Below are 9,971 nucleotides of genomic sequence, written 5' to 3'. Positions count from 1 at the left end.
ACTCCGGCAGTGGTTCTATTTGATCGCAGCCCCCTTCTTTGTGTCTGTAGTAGTTTATGTCCCCCTCCCGCCATACAAGTACGTATATCGATAAAAAAATCAACATGCAATCTCACTCAACAGTGAGGCATTGATTCAAACAGAGCCAACGATCCACTGTAATAAGAGCAAAAGCAAAACTGTGGTTGTGGTCGGTGCTGACGATGAAATGTGCTCACCACGTCATAGCAAACGGATTAATGTACAGCTGGCAACGACTTTGTAGCATGCTCTGCAAGCTTAGCAGAAATCCACCAAAATGCACAGCCCCATCTAGAGTCAAACGCACAGCGCCATCTGTGGACCTGATCTGTCTGGAGGAATCAGCGTTGCTAGTTATTCATTGCGGTGGGTAAAATGTGCACAGTAAGGTTTTGGGGTTTTCCCCCTTAAAGCTTCTCATGCCCCCCCAGAACACATTCCTTGCTCGCTCCCCACTTTGAGAACCTCTGCCCGAAGGAACACGCCCGAACAAATTTAGCTGAGGTTATGGTGGAAGGAGAACAAAGTACAGCAGTGTTACCTCCTTCTCCCCTCTAGGGAGCACTGTGTCCAGAGGAGACTTTGGTCCTGCTCTCTGCTCCTGGTTCTGTCCCTCCTCCTCCTCCTGTGTACGGTCAAGGGCAGAGGGTGGGGGGGGGGCGAGACACCCTGGGATGGGGGCAGAGAACCAATGGGAGAAGAAGGAGCACAGGGGAGAGAGGGAATATAGTGGGGAGGGGCCTGGGGCGGAGCAAAGAGCCTCCCTAGCGCAGAATTGGGAAGAGAAGCCAGATGCCGATAGCTGGACAGATAATGGAGCAAATTAAATAATCAGTTTGTAAGCAACTAGAGGACAGTAGGGTTATTATAAGGACTAGCCAGCATGGATTTGTCAAGAACAAATTATGCCAAACCAACCTAATTCCCTTCTTTGAGAGGGTTACTGGCCTAGGGAAGGGGACACAACAGTAGATGTGATAGATCTTGCTTTTAATAAGGGGTTCGACACAGTCCCATACGAGGTTCCCATAAGCAAACTATGGAGATGTGGTCTAAATGAAATTCCTGCAAGGTGGGTGCACAACTTGTTGAAAGACCGTACTCAGAGAGAGCAATTACCTGCGAACTCGAGTTCCCCTAACCCTGGGTTTACAATGCACTGTAGCCAGACCCTAAGATTCCCCTGTCAGTGTTCTCCCTGTGCACTGCACATCTACATGAAATTTCTGTAGTGCTGGCTGTCAGGCTGTAAAGCAACAAAGGGAAGACAAAAAGAACAGGAGTACTTGTGGCACCTGTTAAGGAAAATTAGCTTAAGCAACTGCTTCTTATGGTTTGAGGCCATTATCAGTTAAAAGTACATACAGCATATACCAGGAGCCAGGGATGGGGAAGAAGGGAGACCTCTGGAAATAAAGAGATAAGGGATGCCAAGAATTGCCTTCTGTTGTAAGTTGCAGATCTGAGGCCCTCCTGAGGGGAGAAATTCCTAGCTCATTGCTACACTGGTCAGCATGGGGAGAGCGTCCAGCGGGGATAGGTGGTAGATAAGAAATATGTTTGTACATTGGCTAAAACTTACGGTGCACGAGGCATGCATGCCTTTCGTTTTGTATATAGCTTGGCTGTGAACAATGTATGGGGTCCCTCCTAACTAGTAGGACGGTACCACGCTCGGGCATAATAAACTTTGGGTTGGCTGTGTAGTACTCTGCAGTGGTAAGTTTGTTTTATGTGCCTCGGCCTAGAACGAACTGTACGTGTCTTAAAGGTATAATTCATAACACACCTTAGAGACTAAAAGAACAGGAGTACTTGTGGCACCTTAGAGACTAACAAATTTATTAGAGCATAAGCTTTTGTGGACTACAGCCCACTTCTTCGGATGCATATAGAATGGAACATATATTGAGGAGATATATATACACACATACAGAGAGCATGAACAGGTGGGAGTTGTCTTACCAACTCTGAGAGGCCAATTAAGTAAGAGACTAGCAAATTTATGACACTAGCTTGAGCTCTATAGAGCTGCCAATTTAATTATTATGTTCACACATACGTGGGATTTATCTCCAGTTTTTCAGTGGTCAAGTGTATTTTGAGTTCTAGAGAAGAGAAATGTAATGGGCTGGGTGGAACGTGAACAAGCTCAGTAGCACATTTTAAGGTCCACAGTGACAGAACTCTCTGGACACAGTGCCAGAAAAATGCTCCAACTTCTAGTGGAGCTTTTGCTGCACCTATCAGAGACATTGAAAGGATAAATGCCCCTCATGCACCCGTGATATCTATATTGGGCAACATTCAGACTTGATAATATGCAGGTACAACTCTGAAGTCCATGGATTGCACCTTCTTGTATCTGAATTTTACCCATTGTGTCCAATAACATTTGATTTATCGCCACTGTAGGAGCCCAGAAATTTGCCAGCTCAGTTATAATTTACAATTTTAGCTAGCACAAGACAGGGGAAAGAACTGCTGCTGCTCCTGTTGACATCAGTGGGTGTAGAATTGGGATCTAAAATATTTTACTTATCTGTGTTTTTCTAAAGCTGTTACAAAGGTCTTGGTAGTCCATCAAATCTGATGATGACAAATCTGTGCAGCTCATCAGTTGTTGGTCGCATGGTGTGCCCTCTGGTGACTGTACAAGCCAATTCTAGAGGTGCACATTTTGCTGCAGATGGTGCATGGGAAGTTTGCGGTCAGTGGATTGTGCACTGCTGATGCTCTGTGACATCGTTTGCGTGCCTTTTGTAGACGCCGGCAGCGGTCTTCCTCAAAGGCGATGCAGGTATTTCTGACTGTTGCACGCCACTGTGTTCTGTCGCTGGCGGCGTCCTCTAGGTCCCTAAGTTTGATACTGCTGTAGTGCAGATTGGCTTTGATGGTGTCCCTGTAACGTTTCCGTGGACGACCTATATGCCGGATGCCCTGGGAGAGCTCACCATACAGAAGCTGGCGGGCGATTCTGTTGACATCCATGTGGCTGACATGACCGGTCCAACATAGCTGTGACTTCATGATCATCATTTCTATGCTTGTCATCTGGGCTCTCTCGAGGACCTCGAGATTGGGCACTTTGTCTTGCCAGCGGATCTTCATGATGTTGCGGAGGCAGCGCATGTGAAATGCTTCGAGCTGCTTGATGTGACGCCTATATAGTATCCATGTTTCACACCCGTACAAAAGAGATGAAAGAACAACAGCTCTGTACACAAGCAGTTTTGTTGACATCTGGATGTTGTGGTGATTTAAAACTTTGACACGCAGACAGCCAAGTGCCTGGCTTGCTTTGGATATTCGTGCATTGATCTCATTATCCAGTGGTCCATAACTGGATATGACACTACCCAGATATTTAAAGTTCTCCACTACTTTCAGCTGAGTGCCGTCGATGGAGATACTCGGGCCAGAAGCATTTGATCCCGGTGCAGGTTGATGGAGAACTTCTGTCTTTCCAAGGCTGATAGTTAGTCCAAAAAGTTGCGAGGCCTCAGCAAACTTGTTGGCAATGTGCTGAAGATCATTTTCAGTGTGAGCCATGAGGGCACAGTCGTCAGCAAAGAGTGCCTCAAGAAGGAGTTTCTGCACTGTCTTAGTCTTTGCATTCAGGTGATGGAGGTCAAAAAGTGAACCATCGTGCCGGTATTTCAAGTATATACCTCGGTCCAGATCTTTCACTGCATGGTTAAGGACACATGCAAAGAACAGGTTAAATAGGACAGGAGCGAGAACACATCCTTGTTTCACGCCATTGGTGATGTTAAAGGGGGCTGATGTGGTTCCATCAGACAATACTTCGCCTGTCATGCTGTCATGAAAAAGGCGTATAATCTGGACAAATTTTCTTGGGCAGCCAAATCATGTTAGAATGGTCCAAAGGGCTTCCCTGTTGACGGTATCAAACGCCTTTGTCAGATCTATGAAGACAGCATACAGGTGCATGTTCTGTTCAATGCACTTCTCTTGTATTTGTCTGACAGCAAACACCATGTTGACTGTGCTCCGGCCAGGTCGAAAACCACATTGACTTTCAGGTAGATTTGCCTCAGAAATACTGGCTATTAGGCGGTTCAAGATGATGTGGGCAATGATCTTCCCTCCAACAGAGAGGAGGGATATGCCTCTATAGTTTCCACATTCTGCTTTGCTGCCTTTGTTCTTGAAAAGAGAGACAATAGTAGCATCGCGGAGGTCCTGTTGTATGTTTTCATCCTCCCAGATGTTTATGATCACCCTGTGGAATGCTGCTAGTGCTGCTGGACCTGCTGCTTTATATATCTCTGCTGGTATCCCATCTTTTCCAGGAGCTTTCCCTGAACTCATCTGGCTAACAGCTTTCTTAATCTCATCTATAGTGGGCCGAAAGTCAAGATCTGTCAGAGCAGGTTGTTGTGGAATTTCATTAAGGACATTATTATTCACGGTTGATGGTCTATTGAGAAGGTTGCTAAAGTGTTCTCGCCATCTTTCGTTGATGCCTTCTTTATCTTTAATCAGCGTTGTGTTGTCTAATGAGAGCAATGGGGTGGTCCTTGGTTTAAAGGGTCCATAGACAGTCTTAATAGCACTAAAGAACATCTTTAAGTGGTGGGTCTCAGCATAGTGCTCAATTTCTTTGGCTTTGCTCTCCCACCAGTTGTCTTGTATCTGACAGAGGTCTTTCTGTGTTTTGCTCTGAAGGAACTTGGAATGCTCCCATTTAGAGACTGAGGAGGGGTCATTCTGCCATTCGATAAAGGCTTTTCTCTTTACTTCCAATGCTGAGCATATTTCTTCTTGGTTCTCATCAAACCAATCCTGATGTGTTCTTTTCTTTGGTCCAAGAGATGTTATTGCTGTGTCAGTCACTATCTGCTTGAACTGGTCCCACTTTTCGGTTACAGTACCGATCAGTTGTCCATGGGATGTCAGTTTGTCATCAAGACTCTTCTGGAATTTGCTGAAACATTGAGCATCCTTCAGTTTGGCTATATTGAAAGCAGGTCGCACATGCTTAGGGCGTTTGTGCCAAGAAGGAACGATGTAGAGTTGAAGAGACCTCCTGACTAATCTGTGATCTGTCCAGCACTCTCCGCTTCGCATTACTCTGGTACGTCTCGGATGTCTCGCCTTCCAACAATGGCATAATCTATCAGATGCCACTGTTTGGATCTAGGGTGCAGCCACGTCGTTTTGTATTTGTCCACTTGTTGGAACAGAGTGTTGGTAATGGTCAGGTCATTTTCAGAACAAAGACTCAAAAGAAGTAGTCCATTACTGTTCACTTTGCCTACACCATGTGGCCCGATTACTCCTTTCCAGTTCTCGCTGTCAGCCCCGACTCGGGCATTGAAATCTCCAAGGAGGAGTAGTTTATCTGTTACAGGTGTGGCCTTGATCAGTCTGTTGAGATCTTCATAGAATTGTTCCTTTGAGTTGTCAGAGCATTTTAGAGTGGGTGCATATGCTGATGATGGTGACATGACGTTTGGCATTTAATGGGAAGCGTAGCTTCAGCAATCTTTCATTGATACCCACTGGAAGGTCTGGGAGTTGATGCATCAATAAGGTTTTTATTGCCAGACCAACTCCGTGTATTCTGTCCTCTGTCTCAGTCTTACCCTTCCAGAAGAAGGTGTAACCACCTCCTGGTTCACTCAAGAAACCTTCCCCAGGTAATCTTGTTTCACTTAATGCCGCTATATCGATGTTATTACGGACTAGTTCTCGAGCAATGAGGGCTGTCCTTCTCTCAGGTCTTGCAACAGCTTCTCGATCCATAAGGGTATGAACATTCTATACACCAATGGTAAGTTTTCTCAAATATTTCTTTTGGTTTCGGCCACAGATTGGGTTGAACTGCCAGCCACGGCTTGCTGGCCAGTTGTTGTAGGGCAGGCAATTTTTAGGCCACCTTTTCTAGGTACAAAACAGTCAACTCCTGCACCCCATTTTCTTTCCTTCATATGCAAGCTACTTAGCTTCATGCATAGAATATAGAGCTCCAAATGAAGCCTCCTACAATGCAGTTGTAATTGGATTCACAAAGCCCATTACAGTAGTTTCTGAGAAGCACACAATTTAAACCCACATTTCTGTTTTTCATCATTATTCCATCTTTCATCTTTGATGTCCCAGTGTTTGGACTGCTGTGCAGTGGATCCCAATAACCAGAGTGGGACTATCCCAACATGCATTTTAGCCCTTGCAAGAACCAAGTGATTTTTATACATTGGCTTAATCACCAAATGAAGACTGCAGTTATCAAGGGAACTAACCATAAGGGCGTAAATGCCTTAAACAGTAATTGTATCTTCATTCTGTGGTGTGAGACCAGATAATAAAGGCATAGATATATCCCCTAAACACTTACATGTGAGCAGTTACTCACATTGGTAGTGCCATTGACTCCAATGGGACTATTCTTATCAGTAAAGTTCAGCACATGTATGTGTCTTCTGAATCAGGGCGTTGTTGGTAGATAGAGTTAAAAAGAATAAAGAAATCCGCCTATCTGTATTTATAAAGTGCCTGTCACCTGGAGTGGCTGGACAATGATCTCTGCAGGATGTATGCTATGGGCCATCAGGATCTCAAGCTGACCATCATGTTAATTTCATTTCTAATGATCTCAGTGACTGAATTTATAGCAAGAAGTGCATGCATGCTAGTGACGTAGCGCAAAGATGAGCAGGCACATTTGCCCTGGATATTTTCAGGTGCACTTCATAACAATAAGTCAGCCATGCTCTGATGTCATTGGTAGAAGTACCACCTGAAAAAAGGTCTTCCTTTCTGGCAATGATGTCACAACATCACCCAACTAATTGTTTCTCATGTGATGATGGAACTTAGCTCGTCAGATTTCTCAACTCTTCTGTCTTCTGAGGCATTTGCGGAACAGATTTGCTTCTCTTTTCCCCTTTCATATCTCTATTCTGAAGGAAGAATAACACATGATTAGTTTGCTTTCCTGCCAAAGTGTGTCAAACATTGATATATAAATAAGCATAACTTGCTTTTCAGCTTGGAAAAGAGACAACTACGGAGGGCTGTGATAGAGGTCTATAAAATCATGACTGGTTTGGAGAAAGTAAATAAGGAAGTGTTATTTACTCCTTCTCATAACACAAGAACTAGGGGGTCACCCAATGAAATTAAGAGGCAGCAGGTCTAAAACAAACAAAAGGAAGTATTTCTTCATACGATGCACAGTAGCAGCTATTTGTTAGTCCTGTTTGGAGACAGATTCCTGGGGTGCCATTGGCATGAGTGTCAGATCCCATTTGACCACTCCAAAGGTCGACTATAAGATTAGAGAATAGGCGAGTGGCCTCAAAATGAAGTGATGGGAAGAAATGAGGACACACATCTGAATGGGAGGCATTGGATACCAGAAATGGGCTGAAATTCTCCTCTGTGCAGAGCACCAGCACAATGCCAGTTGACCTAGATGGTGTCTAGGCCTTGTGCATGCTCTATATGAGGAACTTCCCACATGTAGCTACACAATGGGGTGGAAGGACAGAAGAGCCGCTCCCAAACCAATCAGTAGTTTTTCCACATGAGAGTGACCATACAAATGACTATCTTTCGTTGAGCTGTCTCACAAAGTGGTGATAAGACAAAGTACAGTCCCTATGCTGATACTCCGTGCTCCAGTAATTCATGAGAAAAGTGATAACGTTTTAATTAGCTGAGACTAACGTTTTGGGTGTTTTGGCAGTGTTTTTTTTTTTTTCAGGTTAACCATTAGATATACAGAAGACAGCAAGAATATTCCACTACTTAGAGGACACCATGCCTTCCATCTTATTTTGACCAACGACCTGATTTTTAAAAGTATTCAGGCAGCTAATTAAAAGTTAGGTATCTAAATACCTTAAAAAATCTGGTCCCAAGTAAGGCCCTGTCACTTTTGAATTGAAATAAATGGATGTCCTAGTTGTTTCTGTCTTTATATAGGACTCATCTCCCAGCTGGCATAGGCCGTGGTAGTGCTTAGTTTCAGTGTTTTAAGGGTATAACTTTTAGTAAGAATCATTGTTTGTTTCCTTATTGATTATCCGTGGGCTTTTTTTTTTCCTTTTCCATAATTTACAATTCTGACCTTCTTTATTCAATGGCAGTTTTGTATAGTCAGTGACTAGAAGTGGTATCTGTGGCTTTATATAGCCAACGACTCGTGATTCACTATATCTGTGATTTGTATGTGCCACTTTGGAGATCCTCCACACTGGAGCGAACCAAATCTCTATGAACTACAAAAGAGGTTTTACGTATTATTGTTTTATTTTTTGTATTAAAATAGCACCTAGGATCCCTAATCATGGACCTGTACCCTATTGTGCTAGGTGCCGTACAAACACAGAATGAAGGAACATAAATCCACACCATGTAGAGTCAAGCACAGGAGTTTATTATGCACAGTGCTGGTGGAGTGTCACTTTGCTTATTAGGTTCAGAGACACTGCAGAACAATTAATTACAATAGATTATATAGGGTGCTCATTGTGCGGAGAGAAGCAACGGGGATGGGTTTTCTCAAGCCCCTGGATAGGTTCTAGCAGCAAGACAAGATAAGCACAATAAGCCAATGCTCTAAAAGATTACATAATGGCTCCGCCCATGGCTCAAATTAACATATTGCTGACACACAGGTAATTACCCCCAAACTATGTCTATTAAAGTGTATAGGTTAAATCCTAATTTTGGGGTCCAGGGGAATGAACTAGCAGCTCTCCCAGTTGACCAACAGGTACATTCCTGGAGATTTAAAGCAAAAAAACCCAGTAATTAGTACACAATAGTTTATAAATTTACCCTTGCATTTCTGTGGGCTAGGATTGGCATATATCTGTAAGGGGAGGGCGTCATAACTCATGTCAAGCATATTAGGCCTCTCCCCAAACTCTGTCTGGGATCTGAGGGCTATTGTACCACTATCTCCTCCCTGCATTAGGGAGTAACCATGAAGCCTTTCTCAGTGCTTCATGTGTCTATAACTCACGACAAGGACACCCAATTACATTCGGAGTTATCTGACTCCGATTACTGACTTGAAACACACAAGGTTATCTGTTTTCCCCAGCTTTCTCTTAGCTATGTATTGCTCTCTGTTAGCCAGCCCCCAGGGCCCAGGCCAAGCTGTGGACTCCGGGCCTATATGAAAATTTTTTAGCAGAAGCTGCAGTTAAGATCTTACCTCCACATTAAATGGATTATGGCCCTTCACAGAACAAGGAGACAGTCTCTGCCCCAAAGAGCTTCCAATATAAGTATAAAACAAGAGACAACAGATGGCTAGAGACAGACCGGACAAGGAGACCATATTGTTCGGCACGATAGGAAGTGGTCTCAGCACAGCAGCAGCTCAGCTGTTGTCAAGTTTTTTTGTGGGCCTCGCGGCAAAGGATAGTTTTAAGGAGGGTTTTGAAGAAGGAATCATTAGTTAGTTTTGTGAGTATTTATAGAGAGCATCTGCTAGGCATGAGAGAAAGCACAGAAATGCTTGTTTGAGAAGTTAACAAGTGGTAGGGTTACCATTCGTCCGGATTCCCCCGGACATGTCTGGCTTTTTCGGGTTAAAAATAGCGTCCGGGGGGAATTTGTCAATGTCCGGACTCTCCCCCCCCCATGCAGAGCGTGCGGGCGGCTTACAGAGCAGCCGGGGCTCCCACAGCCAGAGCCAGAGCCCTTCCTTCACTTCCCCCCTCCTCTCTCCTGAAACTTGACACTACTCCCCTCCTCTCCCTCCCTCCCCTCCCTCCTCCCTGCATTTGCAGATCGCCGGCTGTCCGTCTGGAGCTCCGAGCCTGCTCCCCTCCCCCGCTGCCGAGCGCGCCGCTCTGCAGCACAGTAAGGGGGCCGGGGGCCAGAGAAGCGGCAGGGAGGTTCTGGGGGGGGTAAGTCAAGAGACAGGGAGCAGGGGGGAGGGTTGGATGGGTCAGGGAGTTCGG

Source organism: Trachemys scripta, chromosome 4, assembly GCF_013100865.1.
Source record: "Trachemys scripta elegans isolate TJP31775 chromosome 4, CAS_Tse_1.0, whole genome shotgun sequence".
In the NCBI taxonomy this organism is placed as follows: Eukaryota; Metazoa; Chordata; order Testudines; family Emydidae; genus Trachemys; species Trachemys scripta.
This window is presented reverse-complemented; position numbering follows the sequence as displayed.